Source organism: Artibeus jamaicensis, unplaced genomic scaffold, assembly GCF_021234435.1.
Source record: "Artibeus jamaicensis isolate MK-2021 breed Jamaican fruit bat unplaced genomic scaffold, CSHL_Jam_final scaffold_833, whole genome shotgun sequence".
Classification (NCBI taxonomy): Eukaryota; Metazoa; Chordata; class Mammalia; order Chiroptera; family Phyllostomidae; genus Artibeus; species Artibeus jamaicensis.
Window position 1 is genome coordinate 5,237,613 of NW_026522056.1, and position 24,071 is coordinate 5,261,683.

Here is a 24,071-nt window from a genome sequence, read left to right on the forward strand (position 1 = left end):
GGTTGAAGGTTCGATTCCTGGTCAGGGCACATGCCTAGGTTGCAGGTTCAGTCCCCAGTCGGGGCTCATGTGGGAGGCAACCAGTCATTGTTTCTCTCTCACATTGATGTTTCTCTTCCTCTCATCTTCCTTCCCCTCTCTCTAGACTCAATAAGAATGTCCTCAGGGGAAGATTTTTTAAAAAGTAAACCAATTTTCTAGTACTTGATCAAACTTTGTTATTATTGACAATTTAGAAAATTCAGGCAGTTTTCCTGACTCAGTGGTAATTTTATGTATCATTTCACCTGGAACCATAAGATTTCATCGGAATAGAATACATGAAATACGCTCAGATGCAAGCCGACAAGTTAAGATGCAGAAAACATGTCATTTCACACACAAATGTCATTTCACACACAGATGCCCTGGCCTTTTGGGGTACAGGTATGGATAGGTTTATACCCCAGAAACAAACTGGCAAACTCTACGTCACACAATTCCTGTCGAAGAAGAAAGCACAGTAAATGTGTATGGCAGGCTCCGCTCTTGTGAGTGTGGCTCCTGTGAAAGAGGACGTCCTTCCTGACCAGGGTTATAGAGAACGTGTATCAGCTTACAGTTCTACACACCGACTGAACAGTTTCCACAGATCAGTCCTGCACGGTGCCTTGCACGCCTTGTTTCTCCTCTGTTACACATATTCCTCTTGCTCTGGGCACCAAGGGGAGCTCACACGTGTTTCGGCCCCGTCCTTGCACCCTCATGTCCCAGCCTGGGCTGCGCCCTTTGCACTGGGCAGGAGGGTTTCCTGGAACGTGCTTCCACCCGGGGACAGTTGGCATAGTTACAGACAGAAGTGAATGTCCATCGCATAGACACTCCGTGCCCGTTTAACCCAAACCACACGGGTCCCGGTTTAACTTCCCCTGAGCCCGACCCCAAAATGTCTGCAGCCCCACTAATCTCACCAAACATGAAGTCAGATGTGGTGGAAAAAATGTCACCGTGGAAAGAGATAATATTTTAAATTAATTACAATTTAAATATCTCACTTGTACAAATCTTTGGAGCCCTGAAGCTCAAGCTCCTTCAGCTTTACATTTGCTAATGCAAAAATCATATATTTATTAATTTCCATATTCTAGCAACAAACATTTACACTCTGTCTACCCTGGGTTAGGCCTCGTCCTAGGTACCAACAAAAATGAACAAAGCACAGCCTTGACTGGGAAGCACACAGTTACAGGTCTGGAAGAGACCATCTTTGCCAAGCCCTGGAACACCCTCGTGCCTGCACATGCATGTAAACGTGGTCTGGCGGCATCTCATTTCTCAATGGGTGCATCCGGGGGTTGGCAAAACAGGTTTATTGTGGTGAGGATGCAAAACACAGTTTATTTTTGTACTGTTATTTATTAATGTATGTGTTATTTATCTGTATTACAACTGTAACCCTACTTTGCCCACCCCTATATGTTACCGTACCTTTGCTGGTGAAAACAACAGCAATTCTGAGGACACAGTTATCTGGCCCAAGCTATTGATCAAGAATTACCCATTGGGAGTGGATGTTGGAAAAAAGACAAACATCAAAGCCAACTCTTCCGGTGACACCCATGGCCTGGCTTCTTCCAGAGGCACAAGACTCTCAGGGAGCCCTGGCCAGGTGGCTGGGGTGGTTGGAACATTGTCCTGCACAGCAAAATGTTGCAGGTTCAATTCATGGTCGGGGCACATACCTAGGTTGTGGGTTTAATCCCCAGTCAGGGCACGTAAGGGAGGCAACCAATCAGTGTTTCTCACATCAATGTTTCTCCCTCTCCCTTTCTTTCTCTCTCTGTCTCAAATACAGAAAAGAAAAGAAAACAATGAAAAGCAATAAACATATCCTTGGGTGAGGATTACATAAAAAGACTCTGAGGAAACTGAGAGGCAGGTGTTTCGTCTCGGCTTTAAATACCAACTTACAACACATGCTGTTGTCATAGGCCATCAAAACTGGGGAGAGAGATTTGGGCTTGAGTTTTAAGGTGATGAGGGCACTTGGGGGTGCAGAGCAACATGGCCGTCCCCCTGCAAGATTCAGACTGGGGTCTGAGAAGTGCTTAGGTGTCCTGCACACAGCTACACCTGACGAGGGCCTGCCACCCCCTGGAAGAAACAGAGAAAGCAACAGGAATTCCTCCTAAAGTCAGAGGCTTCCGAACTTTCTCAGTGTTCTTAATGTCTCTAACTTTTTCATTGCACCCTGGGTCCAAATGAATACCTAAGAAATCTGAATACTATGTAGCTTAGGTCCCAACAACTTAAATTACTCACATCTTAACAACTTAGGAGTTGTTCGAAAAAATATATAAATTGAAAGAAAAAAAATTTTTAAATATTTTATTTTTCGAGAGAGGGGAAGGGAAGGAGAAAGAGTGGGAGAGAAATATCAATGTATGGTTGCCTCTCATGCGTCCCCTGCTGGGAACTGGCCTGCAACCCAGACATGGGCCCTGACTGGGAATCGAACCGCGATACTCTGCTTCGCAGGCCCACGCTCAATCCACTGAGCTACGCCAGCCAGCGTGAAAGAAAAATATTTTTATTCCATTCTTAAATAACCACAGTTACTGGTGAAGCATATGTGCCTGTTGGGCATCGCACAACTCTTCCAACCTCAGACTAGACACTCCACGCTGGTTTCTGCGCAGCACTTGCCTTCATTTCAGCAACAGCTAATGAACACAGTTTCACAATGAAATTACAGCATGGAAAGGAATGAAACTGTGAACTACCTTGAGCTAGTAGTTCACAGAGTGTCCAACAGGTGACGCTGTTTCCCCTCACAATTTAAAAATATCCCAAGTGGCCCTAGGGCACGATTGGAACTGCCACCTCAGGTTCGCTGTGATGCTCTGTTTTTGTTGTTCCTTCGAGAGCAGTTTTTCAAGATCAATAATGTAACGGGGTGCAGCCAAGAGGTGGGGGGCCCAAACAGGGATTTGGAATGGGGTCCAGAACTCAAGGTGTCCAGGAAATATTAGAAAGATATATGGGATGTCCTCACCCCCGCCAACAGGTGTGAGTTGGGGGAAGGGACACTTGGAACAGGAATGTGCAGAGTGAAGGTGGGCATAAGTGGGGCGAAGGAGCAACTGGGTAGCGAGAGACTAGAGCCGGAATCATCCGTTTCTTCCACCAGATTACTTTTCACTCACATAGTCACTGCAGTTTGAGTCATTTTGCTTTTGTCCTAACAAAACTGGTGGGCCTTGGCGCTCTCCTACCTGACTATTTTAGGCCTTCTGTTCTCAAACCTCGGATACCTCCTACCCCACGCTGACCAGCAAATGATACGCTTCATATTCCACTGAGAAGTGAGGAGACGCTTCACAGACCCCCTCACACCTGCGTCAACACAGCTGCTTCCTCACCTGTCAGGGCTGACGAATGGCCCCCGCTGCTCTCTCAAGCCGGTCCCTCTGTGTGTGCACTTGATCCTGTTCCTTCTCACCTACTCAGGGAATCATCGTAACTTTTCTCCTCTCTATCTACTACACCACTTGTTTTTCCTGTGCTGGATCATTCCTAACAGCATGCATGATGTTATTTTCTTCTTCAAAACAAACAACAAACAAACAAACAAAAAGACAAACCAACCCTTCAAACCATCTGTGAACCTAGACATTCCTCTGCCAACTATTTCCTTATTCATTTGCTCCTCTTGGCAACAAAAGCTCTCAAAAAAAAAAACCCAACTCTTTACTCGTGATCACATTTCCCTATTCCATCATTTCATGAATCCCCACCAGTCACGTTTCTCCCACCATTCACTTACCCATTCCTTACCGCAGGCATCAGCAACCTCTACATTGTGAAATTCCACTGCTGCGTCCGATTCACAAAACTCATCTTCATTTAGCAGTATTTGGCACAGGGGATCGCTCTCCCTTTTTCTTGGAACATTCTTTCTAGTTGGTTTTCACCATACCAGACTTCGGGTTTTCCTCCGTCTCCCTGGCTGCCGTTCCTCAGCTGGTTCTTTCTCCTTTGCCCGACCTGTCAATGTCCTTGGTTTCCTTCCTTCTCCTGGGATCTCATTCAGTACCATGGCTTTAAAGACGTGTAAGTCTGATTACACCAAATTTGCATCACCAACCCAAAAATCTCTCCTAGATCCTAGACTTAGTTATCTAATTGCCCTCTCACTATCCCCACTTGTTGAGTAGTGGATATCTATCTCAGACTCAACAGAACAAAAACTAGAATACCAATCTTCCACAAACCTGTTCTTCCCATAACCTTCCTCATCTCAGCTGATGGCAACTTTATCCTTCCAATTGTACTGGTGAAAAACCTAGGGTTTGCGACCCAGACAAGATGGAATAAACATATTTTACCTGATTTCTTCCTACTGGGCTCAAAACTATAGCTAAAAATCCTGGGCAAGATATAGAAAACAAATATCAGAAGACTCTGAAAGGTGGACAAAATAAAGTAAATAAGCTCTGGTGTGGCTCAGTGGATTGAGTGCTGGCCTTCAAACTAAAGGGTCACTAGTTTGATTCCCAGTCTAGGGCACAGGCCTGGGTTGTGGGCCAGGTCCCCAACAGGGGGAATGTGAGAGGCAACCACACACTGATGTTTTCCTCTTTCTCACTCCCTTCATGTCTCTAAAAACAAAATCTTGAAGGCGAATAAGTTAGGGACTTTAGGATTCAACAAAGAATATAAAAGTGAGTTCTCTATTTTATTTTTCCACCTACGTATCCTGACCTGGGACTGGAGAATGCTACGACCCGGAAACACTAACAAAAGAAGCAGACAAAATCAAAGTCCCACGAAAAGGCTGCTCTCTGTCACCAAAAGACCAGGAAAGGGAAGGCAGAGCAGGACAAACGCTTTTGACCATACCTGCCCAGCTCCAACAAATACACCTGTAAGCCACCTCTTCCCCTTTTCCCTGGGTACTGTGGACAGAGCCCTAACCTCCATTCCTGTCCTCTGATGACGAGGTGACACACAAATGCCCCTCCCCGCCCCCACCCCAGGTGTCCATAGGGACTATGGACGGACTTTCATGGCCACCTTGCAGTAACGAAGTGGTGTGCCTCTCAAGCAGAAAGTGGGGGGAAAGTTTCTTTTTTCTTTTTTAAAAATGTTTTCTTGTTTATGCTGTCACAGTTGTTCCAACTTTCCCCCTTTGCCCCCTTCCACCCAGCTTGCCCTCAGCTCTCACAGTCCATCCCCACACCGTCCTTCATGTCCCTGGGTCATTCCTGTATGTTCTCAGACTCGTCCCTTCACCTTCTTTCAAACGGTCCCCGCCGTCAGCTCCTCTCTTACCACTGTCAGTCTGTTCCGCGTTTGTAGGCCTCGGGTTCTGTTTTGCTCATAAGTTTATTTTGTTCATTAGAAAACATTTCTTAGAGAACGGAACGAGAGGGAATCACTCCTTACATATGCCTGTGAAGTACTGGGGAGACTCCCAAGTGACTAATGCCTGCAACCGATCAGAAGCAAACCGCCAGGGGTTTGAGAAGTGCGCCCAGCAGGACGGGCTGAGCAGGATTCGGGCTGCCCTCCGCAGCACGCGAGCGAGCGCGGCAGACACCGCGGCACTGCACAGACGCCCAGAAAAGAAGAAGAAAGGAAAAGCAGAAGTGGACCAGGATTATGTTCTAAAACCAAATAGGGCAACTGCCTGCCAAGTTAGAAGACTTAAGGAACTACAGGTTCCCATAACACCCCCCCTCCCAAATCCAGAATATGATCGAGTATTGTCCATCATACCAAGAACCAGGAACCCTCCAGTTCAATGAGAAAAGACAAGGACCTGTCAAAGATTTTAAACCAGTCACCATAAAAATGCCTCTAGGAGCAATGAAACAAATGAAGAATGAAGTCTCAGAAAAGAAATAGAAGATATAAAAAATAACTTATTAAAACATCTTAAACTGCCCTGGCTGGTGTGGCTCAGTGAATTGAGTGCCGGCCTGCAACCCAAAGGATCACTGGTTCAATTCCCCATCAGGGCACATGCCGGGGTTGCAGGCCAGGTCCCCGGTTGGAGGAGCATGAGAAGCAGCCGCACAATGATGTTTCTTTCCCTCTCTTTCTCTCTCCCTTCCCCCCTCTCTAAAATAGATAAATAAAACCTTTTTAAAAAGTCTTAAACTAAAATATAACATTAGAAAGTTCATTGAATGGGCTCAATAGCAGAATAAAAAGAACAAAGAGGAGAGTCTTCATAGATGAAGAATCTGAGGAATTCCCAAACAGGAGAAACCCAAGGAAACTCATGATAAAAAAAAAAAAGAGAGAGAGAGAAAAGAAAAAAAAGAAATTTATGCCATGACACATCATCCCCAAAGTTTTGAAAATGAAAGGCAAAGAAAAACCCTGGCTGGTGTAGTTCAGTGGATTGAGCAGGGGCTGCAAACCAAAGGGTCGCTGGTTCAAGTCCCAGTCAGGGCACATGCCTGGGTTCCCTGTGGGACCACATGAGAGGCAACCGTATATTGATGTTTCTCTCTCCTCCTGTCCCCTCTCTGTAGAAGTAGATAAATGAAATCTTTTAAAAAATTAAAAATAAGAAAAATAAATTTAAAAAGAGAAAGATAAGGAAAAATACTGGAAGCACTCAGAGAGACATGATAGATTATTTATAGGGGACAAATAATTAGAATGACAGCATATTTCTTATCAGAAACCATGGAGCCTTAAGAAAGTGCACTGTATTTCTTTTACAAATAAAGATGAAATACATTTTCAAGTGAAGGAAAACTAATTTGCCAAAGGAAACTCTTCAAATGGAAAGGAAGCAATAATGGAAAGAAACTGGGAACACATTGGGGCTGAAGAAAGGACAAAAGGAGACATAATATGTGAAAAATAAAATAGACTGTTCTTCTCCTGTGGTGGTTCAAAGCAACAACTGTAATATTTTCTGATGTGATTGCCAATGTAGGTTAGAAGAAATATTTAAGGGAGACAATTATATTTTAAAAGGGAGATTTGTAAAGAGACCTAAATGGTGAGGATTCTATATTTCACTATTTACTACTATTTAAATGTTTATGAAGTTCTAGAGAGATTCCCAAGTCACCAATGCATGAATCAACCAGAATCAACACAACCAAAGGTATTATCTTTGTTTTTACTATGTTTTCTTGATTATGCTATTACAGTTATCCCATTTCTGCCCCCCTTCATTCCTCTCCACCCTGTGCACCCCCTCCCATGCACATTCCCCCCCTTTAGTTCATGTCCATGGGTTGTACATATAAGTTCTTTGGCTTTTACATTTCCTATACTTTTCTTAACTTCCCCCTGTCTATTTTCTACCTATAATTTATGCTACTTATTCTCTGTACATTTTCCCCCTCTCTTCCCCTCCCCACTCCTCTGTTGATAACCCTCCATGTGATCTCCATTTCTGTAATTCTGTTCCTGTTCTAGTTGTTTGCTTGGTTTGTTGTTGTTATTTTTAGGTTCAGTTGTTAACAGCTGTGAGTTTGTTGTCATTTTACTGTTCATATTTTTTATCTTTGTTTTATTCGATAAGTCCCTTTAACATTTCATATAATAAGGGCCTGGTGATGATGAACTCCTTTAACTTGACCTTATCTGAGAAGCACTTTATTTGCCCTTCCATTATAAATGATAGCTTTGCCTGATAGAGTAATCTTGGATGTAGGTCCTTGCCTTTCATGACTTTGAATACTTCTTTCCAGCCCCTTCTTGCCTCCAAGGTTTCTTTAGAGAAATCAGCTGACAGTCTTATGGGAACTCCTTTGTAGGTAACTGTCTCCTTTTCTCTTGCTGCTTTTAAGATTCTTTCCCTATTTTTAATCTTGGGTGATGTAATGATGATGTGCCTTAGTGTGTTCCTCCTTGGGTCCAACTTTTTTGGGACTCTCTGAGCTTCCTGGACTTCCTAGAAGTCTTTCTTTGCCAGATTGAGGAAGTTCCCCTTCATTATTTTTTCAAATAAGTTTTCAATTTCTTTCTCTTCCTCTTCCCCTTCTGGCACCCCTATGATTTGGATGTTGGAAAGTTTAAAAATGTCCTGGAAGTTCCTAAGCCTCTCCTCATTTTTTAAATTCTTGTTTTTTTCATTCTTTTCTGGTTGAATCTTTCTTTTTTTTTTTCTGGTCCACATTGTTGATTTGAGTCCAGTTTCCTTCCCATCACTGTTGGGTCCCTATACATTTTTTTCACTCAGCATAGCCTTCACTTCTTCATCTAATTTGCAGCCATATTCAACCCATTCTGTGAGCATCCTGATTACCAGTGTTTTGACCTGTGTATCTGATAGGTTGGCTATTTCTTTGTCACTTAATTATATTTTTTCTGGAGCTTTGATCTGTTCTTTCATTTGGGACATTTTTTTTATCTTGATGTGCCTGTTATATAGTAAGGGGTGGGCAGAGCCTTAGGTGTTCACCAGGGCGGGGCAACCCATGGTGCTGCATTGTGACACTGTATGTGGGGAAGGGGTCTTAGAGGGAACAATACTGCTTGTTTGGCTCTCTGCTCATTTTCAGTCACTTCCCCCACTACCCACAAGCATATTGGGCCCTTCTGGTGCTGATTCCCCAGGTGGGTGGGTTTGTGTACGTTCTAGGACCCTGTGGGTCTCTCCAATGAACTCTCCTGTGAAGCTGGGAGTTTCTCCTGCCTCCTGAACCCCCACATGTGTTTTTAACCAGAGGTTTGAGGCTTTATTTCCCTGCACTGGGACCCTGGGTTGCATGGCCTGTCTTGATCCCCAGTTGTTCCTCCTGGTTTATCAGCACAAAAATGTGGGACCACCAGGTCCTCCAGCCGCAACCTTGCCACAAGTCCTCTCCACCCAGCTTCCCATCTCCACCCCTCCTACCAGTCTGGATGAATGTTTCTTCTTCAACTCCTTGGTTGTTGGACTTCCACACAGTTTGATTTTCTGTCAGTTCTGGTTGTTCTTTGTTTTTAAATTTGTTGTTATCCTTTTGGTTGTGTGAAAAGACACAGTGTGTCTACCTATACTTCCATCTTAGCCAGAAGTACACAACCAAAAGTTTTAGACGTGAACTACAATGTTAAATACCACCAAGATTCAGATTCTGAATCTATAGTAAAGTACTAAATATTTATACCAGTGGAATTATATTAGTCACATATGCATATTATAATTCCTAGGGAAACCCTATATATACGTATATGCATATACACGTATATATATGCATATACGTATACATGTATATGTATATATATATAATATACTCAACATAACCTTTAGAGAAATCAAAATGGATTACTAAAAATCTTTCAAGTACCACCACCCCCAGGAAGGCAGAAAAAGGAAAACAGGAACAACAACAAAAAAACCCCCCAGGGAACCAATATTTAAATATATAATAAAATGGTAGACTTAGGTCCTAACATATTAGTAATTACCTTAAATGCAAATGGTTTAAAACACCAATTGAAAGCCATATTAACAGAGTGGATAAATATTATGGTGCCTATAAAAAATCACTTTAAATATAATAATATAAGTAGTTTAAAAGACTGAAAAAATGTATACCATGCAAATAGTCAACAGAACGCTGGACTGGCTATACTAATGTCAGACAGAGTAGGTTGAAGAGCAAAGAAAGTTGCCAGAGACAGAGTGAGTGCCCCCCAGCGAGACCTAGCTGACATCACAGAACACTCTCTGCGGCAAGCACATATTGAACATTCACCAAGGTAGACACTATTCGAGTTGGAAAAAATTTCAGTAAATTTAAAAGCACTGAAATCATACAGAGTATATTTTCTGCCAATAACTGAAAAAAGAAAACCCTAGAAATCAATAACAGAAAGTAACAGGAAAATCACCAGACATTTGAAAATTAAATAACACTTCTAAATACTCCATGGGTCAGAGAGGAAGTCTTAAAGAAATTTAAAAAAAAAACACAGTGAACTGAATGAAAATAAAAATACAGCAAATAAAAATAACTGTGAACTAAAACAGAGCTTAGAGGGAAATTCATATTCAATCCTTATATTAGAAAAGAAGAAAGTTTCACCTCAAAAAGTTAGAAAAAGAAGAGCAAAATGAACCCAAAGTAAGCAGAAGGAAGAAAATGAGTACAAGAGCAGAAATCAATGAATTTTAAAACAAAACAAAAACAGAGAAAATCAATCAAACCAGAAGTTAGCTACAGAAGAAGTCCAATAAAACCGGTGAATGTCTAGCTAGGCTGCAAAAGAAACAGAGGAGAAAAGACAAATGAGACCAGAGAGGGAAGGGGACATCACTCCAGCTGCCAAGGACATTGCAAGACGCAATAAGGTTGTGCTACTAACTCTATACAGATGCATTTGACAGTTTGCATTAAATGGACCAATTCTTCAAAAGCCAATAATTACGCTAAGTGAACAAGTCAGGTGTAAAAGATTAATATTATCTAACCTCACTGATATGCAGAATGTTGAAAGCAAAACCAAAAACCCTGAGCTCATAGATCTAGAAAAGAGATGGGTGGTTGCCTGAGGTGGGTGGGCACAAGGGTATCAAACCCAAAAACTGCCAAGGGGAGGGAGGGGAAGGGAGAGAGGTTCTTGTTACTTGCCACGCCCGATGACAGCGGCACACAACTTAACATTCCATTTCTTCTAGAATCCATAGTCCCCTGCAGGCAGACCACACCACCAAAGCCATATTCCTGTATTTTTCCTAATTTTGTTTTAAGCCTCATAAATTCATATTTAAGATGTTTGCTAGTTTTCCCAAAATACTGCCAAAGATCTATTCCTGATCCCTTCTGCTCAACATGTAAACAATTTGATGGCTTTTCCAGCAGCTCAGATATCCCCCCTAAATGTCCAGAGAAGTGTAATACCTCATACTATGTCTTGGCCAACTTGTTAATAGATTCAGAACATCCATGTCATCCTAGAATTACAAGAATTATGACAAAATCAGCCATATCACATCTCCTTGCTGACAAAAATAGGCTGGAACTCTGGAAAGGAAGGTCTGCCCTTTGTCCAGGATTCCCGACTGACTGAGCTGCTGCACAGGAAAGCGAACGGGCCTCCGCACTGCTCTGCCTCATTCTAAGTTAATGCGCCGTCGGTTCGTCAAAACTCAGCTGTTGCTGACGTATCATTTTCCAAAGGCAGTGTGGTAAATAAGTGTGCAGCATGCATTCTAAACACTAAATAATACCATTCCAAAGTGCAAACCTAAGCCACGTGACCATACCACTGACCGAACGCAAGTCCAGCTGCCCGCGACTACTAAAGCCAAAACTTGACAGGCGGGTGCTGATGCAAAGGAAAGGGGTTTACTCAGATGCTGGCCACCTGGAAGGTGGGGACTCAGGTTCCAAAGCACATGTCCTGGGAAGATGGGGGTCTCACGTCTCAAAGCCATCTCTACCTTTCAGCTAGGGCAGAGGTTTTTATAATGAGGGAGAGGGAAACAGAACCAAGAGACCAAGGGCGGGGGTTGAGAGGTTCTCTATGTGCAGACCAGCACAGTCCATCCCGATAAGGCAAGCGACGGTCCAGGGTGAGTCATGCTAGTTAGTCATCCTGGCTTCCTGTCATCCTGGCTTGATGTCATCCTGCCTCCATGGTCAAAGGTCAGCAAATCTCCTGCAGCTGGGATGCCTGAGGGTTGGAGTCTGTATCTTTTGAAGTTAGTTCCTAGGATTCCTATATAAACATGCTGTTCATCTACCAGCTACATATTAGGCAGGGTCAGCACTTACAATGTCAAAATAATGATGGGGCAGGTTACAATTTCCCACCGATATGATTTCCACCGTTACACCACAAGTGACCACATCATTAGAAAATTTCTGTTTCCACGCGTGCCAGGGAGAACTATCAGCCACTGATATTAAGCACTGGACATGCTTGATATACATTATAATATTTAGTCTTCACACCAACCCTAGTATTGTTACTCCTATTTTACTCCCAGATGTGGAAACTGAGGTTCAAAAGTTAATAACTTGCCCAAAGTCACCAATTAAGAAGCAACACATGAGTTCTACCCTCAGTCTAATTCCAAAGCTTCATTAACAAATGGAATATATACTTTAATTCACAGTACCTTTAAAGATCAGGTATGAGATTTTAAAGGTGGCTACTTCCAGCTGGGTTTCCAGACATAGAAGAGAGGCATTCGTTCGCCTCCAGTTAGAAAACTTCCTGGAGCTCTGGTCTTCTCTCCACCCCTCCTTGAACTTGCCCCAGCCTCCTGTGTTTCCAAAGCTGCTGAATCCCAGCCCGGCTGAAGCGGGGAGCTAGCAGCCAGGAGATGTGGGGTCAGGCGCAGCTTGGTTACTATCTGCCAAACCTCCCTGGGCTTTCTCTTGTCAAATAAAAGCCTTGTACTGGAGAAAGAATTTCCTCGACCTGTTCCAAGGAATCTGCATCCAAGACATTTTAGTTAGCATATCTCACCTGTGTCCTTGAGCTCTAAAATACCATGACTTGCAGTGAGTTATAGCACTGGCCCACAGTGGCGTTTTTTTCTCTGAATTCATGGCTCATCATTTGTCACACGAAATGCTGCCCTGATATTTTCAGAGCCCAGGGCAAGAATACAAAGGGAGGTCCACATACTATTTGTCTAAATATGTAAAAGTTATAAATCAAACTAACAAGTTAACTATCCTTCTACTATGACAAATGCATCTTCGTAATGCACTGGAAAACCAGGCTCAAATTTAGAATCCTCATACTTCTCGGAGATTTGCTCTGGAAAGTGACAGTGCATGGAGGGTCACCTGTGCGTGGCCCCGGGCACAGGCCCATAGTTCACCCCTGCCACTTTCCTTCCCAACCTGGCTCTGTTCCCACAAGCAGAGAGAACATCATGCTTAGATAAGGGAGTGGACACACCAGCACACACACGCAAGCTCCATCATCCTTCCCCAATACACACACACACACACACACAGCTGTCCCTTGTCCACGCTCGGTGCTGCGGTGTGTGCTCATCCCCTGGAGAACAGGCTGCCGTGTGTACTCATCCCAAGGAGAGAGAATGTTTACACCCTGGGAGTTGGCTCTGGACTGTTTCGATGGCGTATTCTGAGTCCCAGGAGCCCAGAGCACGGTCCAGAAGGTGGGAGGGTGTGACAGTCACTCCCTGCTTCCCCCCGCCCCTGTCAAGTAAACCCTGCACTCCTTGCCCAGAATGTGGGCCCTGGATGGAAGTCACCTCCTCTAAGACATGGGTGCCCTGGCAGGGGACCCTCCAGAGGAAGCCTAGGGGCAGTACTGACTTTGTGACCTTGCTTTCATCCTTTCTTACTTTTATCGCCTTTCGTTTTATTCATGTCAGATAAGATCTTTTGACAGGTTTGCTTGCTGTGGGTCTCAGCCCTTCCCTAACTGCCACATTTAGATAAAATAATTGGATATTTTCACATCCAGCCAATTGACTTTGCAGAAGCCCTTTTCTATTACAAGATTTCTTATTTAGTATTTATACGGAATTCTAGAAACCCAAACTGCGTATCATCAACCATGTGGATTTAACCAGATGTCACCAGACTCATAGCTCAAAAGTATTTCCTCTCCACTTCATATTTCTCCATCTTAAACCTGATTTCCAAATTCACCTGTCGTTTATTGTAACTACTCATCTAGCATATTCATCACATAAAATATGAGTATTACAGTCTCTGACACTGAGAATGTTTGTGTATGCATTTAGGTTGCTGTCTGAATGAATGACACTTTGGTTAGAAATGGGATTCTGCTCTTTCGTAGCAGCATTTCATAAGCACTATCGAATTGTCTCTTAGCCTCAAGTGAGAGCAAATGAGGCAGTCAGCAGTGTGAAGGCCTTTGAGTTCTGTCTTTACCCATGGAGTTCAGAGACTTGACCAGGATGCTCCTATGCCTAGGTCTTCACCAGCTTTGCTCTTCAGCTGTTATGTTAGTGCCTGCTGTTGGTTTTCTTTTCTCCTCCTGGAACGTCTTGTCTTTGCACATAGTTCAAAAAAAAAAAAGCAAAGTGAATTGGTGGGGATGACAGTGTGAACACAGACTCTGTGTGGGAGGGGCCATTTCTGGGGGCGTTGATGAAGGAGGCTCCTGGGTGCCGGCAGCTTTCTACATCTCGATTTGGATGGTGGTGAAATGCGCGTGTCTTGCAAAAATGTTTGAGTTGGACACTTACGGTCTGTTCATTTTTATGTATGTGTTATCCTTCAATTAAAATGTTGTGAAAGCCATCAATTAAAATAATCATTCCTTTTAAAGATATCATAGCCCTGGCTGGTGTGGCTGGAGCACCAGCCTATGAATGAAAAGATCTCTGCTTCGATTCCCAGTCAGGCCACATGCCTGGGTTGCAGACCGGTTCTCAGTGGGGGACTCATGAGAGGCAACCATACATTGATATTTCTCTCCCTCTCTCCTTCCCTTCCCCTCTAAAGATAAATAAATTTTAAAAATCTTTAAAAAAAACCCAAAATTTTAATTTCAATAAAATTTAATGGATCTCTATTTTTTTAATCTTTCATCTTTTGATGTTGTATACAAGGAAAAGATTTTCTCTTTTATTTTCTTCTAAAAGCTTCTTATGTTAGGTTTTACAGTTAGGTCTATGGTGCATTTTGACTTTACTTTCGTATATGGTGAGAGGTGTGGGTCAATTTTATTGTTTTACATAGAGATAAACAATTGTTCCAGCACCATTTGTTGAAAAGACTATGCTTTGGTCCTCTGAATTTTTTTATACCTGTATGAAAAATGAACAAACCATATACTTACGGATCTGGTTCTGGACTATGTGTTGTTCCATCGATCTGTTTGTCTGTCTTGATGCTAACCAGCACTACGCTGTCTGCGTTACTTTAGTTCGTAAGAAGTCTCGGAGTCAGGTAGTGTGAGTCCTCGTTGTTTTTCAAAGTCACGTTGACTATTCTAGGGCCTTTGCACTTCAGTATGGAAGTTAGAGTAAGCTTTTCAAGTTCTACAAAGAAGCCTGCTGGGAATTTGATTGAGTTGAATAGGTTAGGTGAGAAGTGACACCTTAATGATATCATTCCTAATTCACGAACATGTTACAGCAAGTCCTTCTATGACATCCTTTCATTCAATGTGCATTTGGTGTGGCATTGATGAGCTGCCTAAGGAACTTGATTCTTGTTTATATCAATTAGCTTATGGTAAACTCGACAGGTTTCCTTGTACCTGCCAATGACGTTCAGTGAGGACTCTATATCTCATCATTTATTTAGGTTTTCTTTCATTTCTCTTAGCAATGTTTTGTAGTTTTTAGATACTGGGTCTTTCACATCCTGTATCAGAGTTTTCCCTAAGTATTTTATATTTTTTATTCTATAGTAAAATATATATATTTTTTAATTTCAATTTTCATTTATTTGATGGATTGCCAGGCATTGCCGATTTTACCCTGTTGAATGCTAGATGTTTTTGTATTTTATATATATTTCTAAGCTTTGTTCTGGGACACATGTAATTACTTGAGAACACTTTCGCCCTTGTAAGTCTTGCCTTGGTTAGGCAACAGCAGAACAGCTGCTCCAGGACCGCCACTGAGCGAAGACTCTTTTGAATCCTTGCCAGTGACCCGTGAATTATGTTTTTCACTCTGGCTGGTGGGAATAAGCACTCTTCCCAGTTCTGCGTGAACTCCAGGAGATTGTTCTGACTCTTTGGGGTGGTTCTTTTCCTGACCTGGGCTAGTTTTCTCACATGCTTGTGCTGATCATTAGTCAGCTAAACACTCAAGCGAGGGCCTGTATAGACAGATCCCCAGAGGTCTCTCTCTCTCTGTGGCTCTCTCTTTCACACTCTGGCTGCCTTGCCGCTCCCGGGAACTCCTCTCTCCAACTCATAGAGCTGCTGGGCTCCTCCTGGGTTCCCCTCCTTTTCTACAGCCTGGAAACTGGATGCAGGAAGCAAGCTGAGTCAGTCGTGGGGCTCACCTCCTTTGTCTCCTCTCTCTCTGGATCATGTTTTTTGTGGCCTGATATTTACTATGTTGGCAACCACTGTTTCTTACATGCTGTCTCTTTTTTTGTTGTTTCAGGCAAGAGAGTAAGTAAGTCTGCTCCAGCCTGTGCTCCACCCCCCACTACCCCTCTTTTCTTCGTGGCTGACTTGTTGCAGAATCCAGAGATCAGCTGTCCCATAGAATGTCCCACATTCCGATTTGTTTCTTCTTCGTTTTGTTGTGGCTCTATTAAACTTCCTTCTTTAATCCCTTTATTTACTCTAGTTCACCTTAGACCTGTGATTAGGTTCAGGTTTAGCCTTTTTTTTTTCTTTTGGCAAGAATAGGCTGCAGTTGGTGCTGTGTTTTCCACATTGCAACACATTAGAAGCACCTAACGTCTGGTTTCTATTCTTAGTCGTGCTAAGGCTGATCAGTGGTTTGGGTGGAGGCAGCCAGGTCACTGCATTGCAGCTCCTCAGCACCGGCAAGTGTATTATCCTCCGGTGACTGTTGCATGACTCAATTATTTCATTAGGGGTGTCAAGTGACCTCCTTACACAGATATCTATTGGCTGGAATTCCTCTGTAAATAAATTTCTCTATTCAATAGGGCTATTTGATTATCCTGAATGCAAGATGAGTACTTAATTCTTTTCTTTCAATTGCCAGTTTCAGAGTAAGGAGTTGGGGCTCTGGTATTTCCAATAATTTCCAGTGATCGGGGCTTCTCTTCCTCATATCCAGTTGATTAAATTAATGGTATAAATATTTTTATAATATATTTTGATTATGCTATTACAGTTGTCTCATCCCCCCACCCTGCACACCCCTTCCCACCCACATTCCCCCCTGCTTTAGTTCGTGCCCGCGGGTCATAAATAGAAGTTCTTTGGCTTCTCCATTTCCCATACTGTTCTTAACCTCCCCCTGTCTATTTTCTACCTACCATTCATGGTACTTATTCTCTGTACCTTTCCCCCCTCTCTCCTCCTCCCACTCCCTTGTTGCTAACCCTCCATGTGATCTCCATTTCTGTGATTCTGTTCCTGTTCTAGTTGTTTGCTTAGTTTGTTTTCATTTTTGTTTTAGGTGTGGTTGTTAATAACTGATTGTGTTGTCATTTTGCTATTCATAGTTTTTATCTTCTTTTTCTTAGGTAAGTCCCTTTAACATTTCATAAAATAACGGCTTGGTGATGATGAACTCCTTTAACTTGACCTTATCTGAGAAGCACTTTATCTGCCCTTCCGTTATAAATGATAGGTTTGCTGGATAGAGTAATCTTGGATGTAGGTCCTTGCCTTTCATGACTTTGAATACTTCTTTCCAGCCCCTTCTTGCCTGCAAGGTTTCTTTAGAGAAATCAGCTGACAGTCTTATGGGAACTCCTTTGTAGGTAACTGTCTCCTTTTCTCTTGCTGCTTTTAAGATTCTCTCCCTATCTTTAATCTTGGGTGATGTAATGATGATGTGCCTTAGTGTGTTCCTCCTTGGGTCCAACTTTTTTGGGACTCTCTGAGCTTCCTGGACTTCCTAGAAGTTTATTTTCTTTGCCAGATTGAAATGCCAGATTTTCCCCTTCATTATTTTTTCAAATAAGTTTTCAATTTCTTTCTCTTCCTCTTCTCCTTCTGGTACCCCTATAATTCGGATGTTGGAACATTTAAAGATGTCCTGGGGGGGTGCCTAAACCTCTCCTTATTTTTTTAAAATTCTTATTTCTTCATTCTTTTCTGGTTGAATGTCTCTTTCTTTCTTCTGGTTCACACTGTTGATCAGAGTCCCAGTTTCCTTCCCATCGCTGTTGGTTCCCTGTACATTTCCCTTTATTTCATGCAGCATAGCCTTCATTTCTTCCTCTAATTTGCAGCCATATTCAACCAATTCTGTGAGCATCTGGATTACCAGTGTTTTGAATTGTGCACCTGATAGGTTGGCTATTTTTTTGTTGCTCAGTTGTATTTTTTTCTGGAGCTTTGATCTGTTCTTTCATTTGGGCCATTTTTTAAATTAATTTATTTTTTTGTCTTTGTGTGCCTGAGCCAGAAAGGTTAAGTGCCTAAGGCAGGTTCTGCTGAAAGGACTGATGCCCACAACTGACTTGAAATGTGCAGGTAAAAATGCTAAAATAACTCATCCCAGTGTAAAAAGTCTACCCGCATCCACACAACTGTGGTTCCTTAGAAGAAAGTATGTTTTCAGTGGAAGGGACTACAGCTCTTTTCTTTCCAAGTTTTCCACCTGCCACATTCCTTCTCTCCCAATATTTTTTTTATTAATACCCCGACTATGCCCCTCTGGGAGATGAGGATCCCACAGAGCCAGCAGCCTTGCTTTGGTGGTGAAGTGGGAGCTAAAATTTCCCCCAGAGGGCTAGTGACCAATTTCTTTATGGAAAGCTAGGATGCCCCTGGGGCCAAGCTGGCTGAACTCCACTTCCAGGGAGGCTTATTGGGCCCTTCCCACCATGTTGGTCATTGAGTCTGAGTTTACCCACCCCAAGCGGGAGCCTCAGGCTGCAGAGTCACAGGCCTCCAGCAGTCAGGTGTGCAGTTTTGACCTGAGCCTGAGCACAAGCCAGTAGCTGCTTTTCAAAAGGGGTGTGCTTGGAGGGGGTCCCAGGGAAGTCACAAATCCAAAATCCCTAGGGGTGCATCTGAGTACAGGCTGCCTGTGTTTGCCAGAGATTATAGTTGACAAAATCATCAGTCACAACTTATCTCTCAGAGGTGTCTGAACAGGGGGTCCCTAGGGCACAGCACTGCTGTTCAGACAGCTCCTCTAGATCTGAACCATCTCTCTGGCACATACATGACTAGAAGTTCAAGTATATAACACATTGTGGGACCTTGGCTGGTATCTGTTTCTGCTTGGGTCCAATCAGGAGAAAGAAACCACACGGTAATTTAACAGGGAAAGTTGAATGTGAAGAATTAGTAACAATAACATGAGATTGAAATAATGAGGCATTGGCCATGTAGAAGAGAACCCTAAAGAATGTAGAAAAGGCAAATATGGGGAGTAGCCACTACAATGAGCTGAGATGGAATTCCCTTCTTCCCTCCTTGCCCCCTAACCCACACTGATACAGAGAGATCTGATCAGATCTCTCGGGAAGAGAATGGAGGGGCTGTAGGAGGAGGCAATGCTAAATAGTCTAGGACTTGATTGGCTGAGAAGCTGAATACCTCCAGAGCACATAGAATTGTGGGCTAGAAGATTTGAAATAAAAGGGCTGGCTCTAGCTCTATGGCTCTTGGGCTGTCAGGCTCTCTTCTTCAAGGACACCTGGATGATCGTGCTGCAGCTGCCTGTGTTTCCCAGCAGGCAGCATTTTGGGTGGGAGGGAACGGATCGCGCTGGCCTGGCAGAGCATGGCAGGGTTATTCTTCTTTGAGTGATCTAGATGGGACAAACTGTGAGGCAAAAGCCTGCCATTCTTCCAAATTGTGTAACATTTGTATCTTATGTTGTTTTAGTTTGTAAACTAACCCCACAGAAATAAGATAAAAACTAACAGGGAATGATAGGAAAACTCAGGTATTAAGAGTTTAGCCTTAATTGATAGGCTTAAGTGACTAATGCATGTGGAAAGCTGTTATGCCATAGTTGTGAAGCTCTTGAATAAAGACTTTTTTCCTTTATCATCAAAATTCTGCCTCTAGAATTTTGTCTATAGGGTGGCAGCAGGTGGCAGGACCCCAACTGCTGCTCCATACCACCACCGCTTACAGGTCTGAGGTCCAGATCTCATTGAGAGCACATGGCTGCGACCTGCTGGGTGGGAGAGAAGTTGATGTGACATTGCGCTGGCCACATTTATTGGGAATCTGTGCTAAAGTGTGCTAAGGAAAGCGGTTCATGGGGAAGAACTGAGCTACCACACTATCCAAATGTGCTGGAGGAGAGAGGTAAGCTGCCACTGCTGGGTGCTGCTGGGTGCTGCTGGGTGCTGCTGGGTGCTGCTGGGTGCTGCTGGCTGCCCTGATTCAGTCTGCACGCAGAGTGCTGGAGAACCTGCAATTCTGGGTGCTGGGCTCTGGGGCTACTTAGCTGTCCAGCACACCAGAACTAGAAGGCAAAACCCTGTCCTCCTGCGCCCCCTCCTGACAAAGTTTAGTATTGTTCCAGCTGGCAAAGGGAAAATATTTAAAGGACCCACATCCATTTTCACAGAGCAGGGGGAAATGGGTGACTAAGAAGCTGAGAGGTATGAAGCCCATAATTGGCACACTATATCTGATGAAAGGGACCTTTAATTGTACCTTTATCTTGTTTTTAATCCTCACCTGAGGACTTTTCCTCTCTCTTTTAGAGAGAGAGGAAAGGGAGAGAGGAAGAGATAAACACCAATGTGAGAGAGAAGCATCAGCTGGTTGTGCCAGCACATGCAGAGACCAGGGCTCATATGTGCCCCGAGACCTGGGGCCAGACCTGTAACCTAGGCATGTACCCTGACCAGGAGTGGAACCTGAAATTTTCCGGTGGTGTCATGGTGCTCCAACCACTAAGCAACAACTGCCAGGGTTTATCTATATGTTAAAGAGAAAATGATGAGGAGGGACCGGAGGTAGAGTGGGGGGAGTTAGTGGAAGCTACACTAACCTCCTCCCAGGACCAAACTGGAATTACAACTAAATTATAGAAAAATCATCCTGAATAACCAACTGAAGACCATCTGGGGAGAAGCCTGATAACCACGGACAGATGGAAGAAGCCACACCCCCACTATGAGACTGGTGGGGAGTGGGGAGGAGGTGTGAGAGCCTTCCAACCAAAAGACATAGGGTAATAGAATGAATAAGAAAACAAGACCTATATATGTGCTGCCTCCATGAGACTCACCTCAGACTGGAAGATACACACAGACTAAAAGTAATGGGATGGAAAAAGATATTTCATGAAAATGGAAAGGAAAATAAGCAGAGTAGCAATACTTATATCCAACATAATAGACTTTAAAAGCAAGGTTATAGTAAGAAGCAAAGAAGGGCACAACATAATTATAAAGGGAACAATCCAACAAAAGAATATAACCCTAGTATACATTTACACACCCAACATAGGAGCACCTAAATATGTAAAGCAAATTTCGATGGACATAAAGAGAGTGAGTGACAGAAACACAGTCATAGTAGGGGATTTTAACATCCCTTTGACTTCAATGGGTAGAGCTTCCAGACCAAAAACGAGCAAGAAGACAGCAGCCCTAAATGACACACTGGATCGATGGATTTGATTGATATCTTCAGAGCATTTGACCCCAAAGCAGCAGAATATACATGCTTTTCAAATGCACGTGGAACATTTTCTAGGATAGACCATATGTTAGGACACAAAACAAGTCTCAATAAATAAGATTGAAATCATATCGAGCATCTTCTCCAATCACAGTGCAGTGACACTAGAAATCAATCACAAGAAAAACACCAAAAAAATGCAGACATGGAAGCTAAATAACATGTTATTAAATAATAAATAAGTCAACAATGAGGTCGAGGGAGAAATCAAAAGATACCTTGAAACAAATGAGAACGCAACAATCCAAAATCTGTGGGGCACAGGGAAAGCAATCCTAAGAGGGAAATTCATAGCATTACAGGCCTATCTTGAACAAACAAACAAAACCACAAGAAAATGCTCAGATAAACATCTAATTTTACACTTAAAGGAACTTGAAAAGGAACAACAAAGCCCAATGTGAATAGAAGGAAGGAAATTATAAAGATCAGAGCAGAAATAAACAAAATAGATAAGAAAAAAAGATCAATAAATCCAAGATCTGGTTCTTTGAAAAGACAAAGAAGATTGAGAAACCTTCACCCAGGCTCATTAAGAAAAAGAGAGAGAGGACCCAAATAAATAAAATCAGAAATGAAAGAGGAAAAGTAACAGTGGAAACCAAAGAAACATAGAGGATGGTGAGAAAATATTATGAACAACTATATGCCAACAAACTGGATGAAATGAGTAAGTTCCTAGAAACACACAGTCTTCCAAAACTGAATCAGTAAGAATCAGAGAATCTGAATAGACAGATTACACCTAGTGAAATTGAAGCAGTAATCAAAAAAACTTTCAGCAAACAAAAGCCCTGGACTAGATGGCTTCACAGGTGAATTTTATCAAACATTCTGAGAAGAACCAACACCTCTCCTTCTCAAACTATTTCAAAAAATTGAAGAGTAGGAAAGTCTTCCAAGTTCATTTTATGAGACCAGTATTATCCTAATTCCAAAACCATATAAAGACACTACAAAGAAAGAAAATTATAAGACAACATATCTGATGAACATAGATGCTAAAATCTTCAACAAAATACAAACCAAATACAGCAATGCATCAAAAACATCATACACCCTGTTCAAGTGGGATTTATCCTAGGAATGCAAGGTTGGTATGACATTCCCAAATCAATAAATGTGATTCACCACATAAACAAAATTAAGGATAAAAACCATATGATCATATCAATAGATGCAGAAAAAGCATTTGATAAAAGCCAGCATTCATTTATAATAAAAACTCTCAGCCAAATGGGACAAGAGAGAACATAGCTAAATGTAGTAAAGGCCATATATGACAAACCCACTGCCAGCATCATACTCAATAGGCAAAAATTACAAGCATTCTCCTAAACATTGAGAACAACACAGAGGTGTCTGCTTTCACCTCTCTTATTCAACATGGTTCTGGAAGTCTTAGCCATAGCAATCAGATAATAATAAATAAAAGGTATCGAAATTGGAAAACAAGTAGTAAAATTGTCTTTATCTGCAGACAACATGATACTATTCATAGAGAACCCCGAAGGTGCTACTAAGAAACTACTAGGACTGATAAATGAATTCAGCAAAGTAAAGGATGCAAAATTAATATCCAGAAATCAGCTGCATTTTTATATGCCAATAGTAAAATAACAGATAGGGGAATTTAGAAAACAATCCCATTTATAATTGCTTCAAAAAGAATAAAATACCCAGGAATAAACCTAACAAAGGATGTAAGAGACCTGTTCTCAGAAAATTATAAAACACTGAAGTAAGAAATTGAAGACATAAATAAGTGGAAGCACATACCATGTTCATGGATAGGAAGAATTAACACCATTAAAATGTTCATATTACCCAAAGCAATCTATAGATTCAATGCAATTCCTATCAATATTTCAATGATATATTTCACAGAACCAGAACACGCATTTCAAAAATTTGTATGGAACCAAAACATTATCTGAGAAAGAAGACATTGGGATTTGCATGGCAATACTGTCTTGAGAAAGAACATAGTTGGTAGAATCACACTACCTAATATCAAATTATACCATAAGCCCATAGTAAGCAAAACAGCATGGTACTGGCATAAAAACAGACACACAGATCAATGGAACAGAATAGAGTTCCTAGAAATATGCCCACACCTTTACAGTCAATTAATATTCAACAGAGGAAGCAAGCACATAAAGTGGGCTAAAGATAGTTTATTCAATAAATAGCATTGGGAAAATTGGACAGATATGTGCTGAAATGTGAAACTATGTCACCTTTTTACACCACACACAAGAATAAATTCAAAATGGATTAAAGACTTAAATGTTAGACCCAAAATTCTAAAAATCCTAGAAGAAAACATAAGCAGCAAAATCTTGGACATAGCTTGTAGCAATATTTGGTTAGATAAAGCTCCCCCGGGCAAGGGTAACAAAAGTAAAAAAAAACAAATAGGACTACATCAAACTAAAAAAGTTTTGCGCAGCAAAGAAAATCATCAAAAAATAAAAATAAAACCCACAAAATGGGAGAACATATTTGCCAATACATCTGATAAAAGGTTAATATTTAAAACTTATAAAAATTGCCCTGGCTGGCATAGCTCAGTGGATTGATTGCAGTTCGATTCCCAGTCAGGGCACATGCCTGGGTTGCAGGCCAGTTTCCAGCAGGGGACTCACAAGAGGCAACCATACATTGATATTTCTCTCCTTCCCTCCTTCCCTTCTCCTCTAAAGATAAATAAATAAAATCTTTTTAAAAACTTATAAAACTCAATACCAAAAAAAAAAAATCAAACAATCCAATTTAAAAATGGGCAAAACCTGAACAGACAACTCTCCAAAGAGGACATACAGATGGCC